Consider the following 759-nt stretch of genomic DNA (forward strand, 5'->3'; position numbering starts at 1 on the left):
ATATGAAGAACCCTGCTCTCAGAAACAGGAGACTTGGGCCAGACTCACTGGGTAGCCCTGAGCAAGATGTGTCCCTTCCTTGGGCTTCAGTGTTTCTACCAACTAACTAGCAGTCTATGGATGTTTGAGGTGTTGGGGGCAGGGTGCTGTGCTGGACTAGTCAGTGACCAGGACTGAGTTCTTTCTAGGTACCTGGTCTTGTGCCAGGTGCTTAGCAGTGGAATACGAGTGTGACATTTGATTAGAAAACAAATGCCTTACATCTTTATAGCCTATTAGACATGGCCATCTGTATTTAGTTCTCATGATAACTCAGCAAAGTGGGTAGTTGTGTCCCTATTTTATAGAGAAGGAACTGAGGCTTGGAGAACTAAAGGGAATTGTTCCAATTCATGCATGGTAAGTAATGGATCTGAGACTCCATCTGTGGCACCAAAGTCTCCCAAATTCTAGCCTCATGAGGCCCTAAGGCTCTGGGATTCTGAATATGGGATAGCTCAGACCCAGATATGCAAAGTAGGGAGCAACTGATCTATAGAAACACTCAGAGGCTTGGTGGTGCCTCCTGAGTGGGATGTGGAAAAAGTAATCTTTTTACTACTTTCCTACTCCGAGGGTCTGTGACTCGAAGAGAAGGACTTAACCTGGAGCTCAGGCTTTCTCCCAGGACTCCTCAGTGCCTATGGAGAATATCAAAGCTCCTGGCACAGAACAGGCTCTCATCAGATCTTAGTTTTCTTTCAACTGGAATGTGGCTCC

At 46.4% G+C, this 759-nt stretch overlaps 1 protein-coding gene across 1 annotated transcript in view; it reads left to right on the plus strand.

Annotated features, from left to right (window-relative positions):
* Positions 1-759, plus strand: part of LOC104991820 (IQ motif and SEC7 domain-containing protein 1-like) — a gene marked incomplete at its 5' end in the record, with an annotated part of 8,787 nt that overhangs the window by 2,709 nt on the left and 5,319 nt on the right. The gene's annotated exons all lie outside the window — the stretch shown is intronic.

Source organism: Bison bison, unplaced genomic scaffold (assembly GCF_000754665.1).
Source record: "Bison bison bison isolate TAMUID 2011002044 unplaced genomic scaffold, Bison_UMD1.0 scf7180017848014, whole genome shotgun sequence".
NCBI lineage: Eukaryota > Metazoa > Chordata > Mammalia > Artiodactyla > Bovidae > Bison > Bison bison.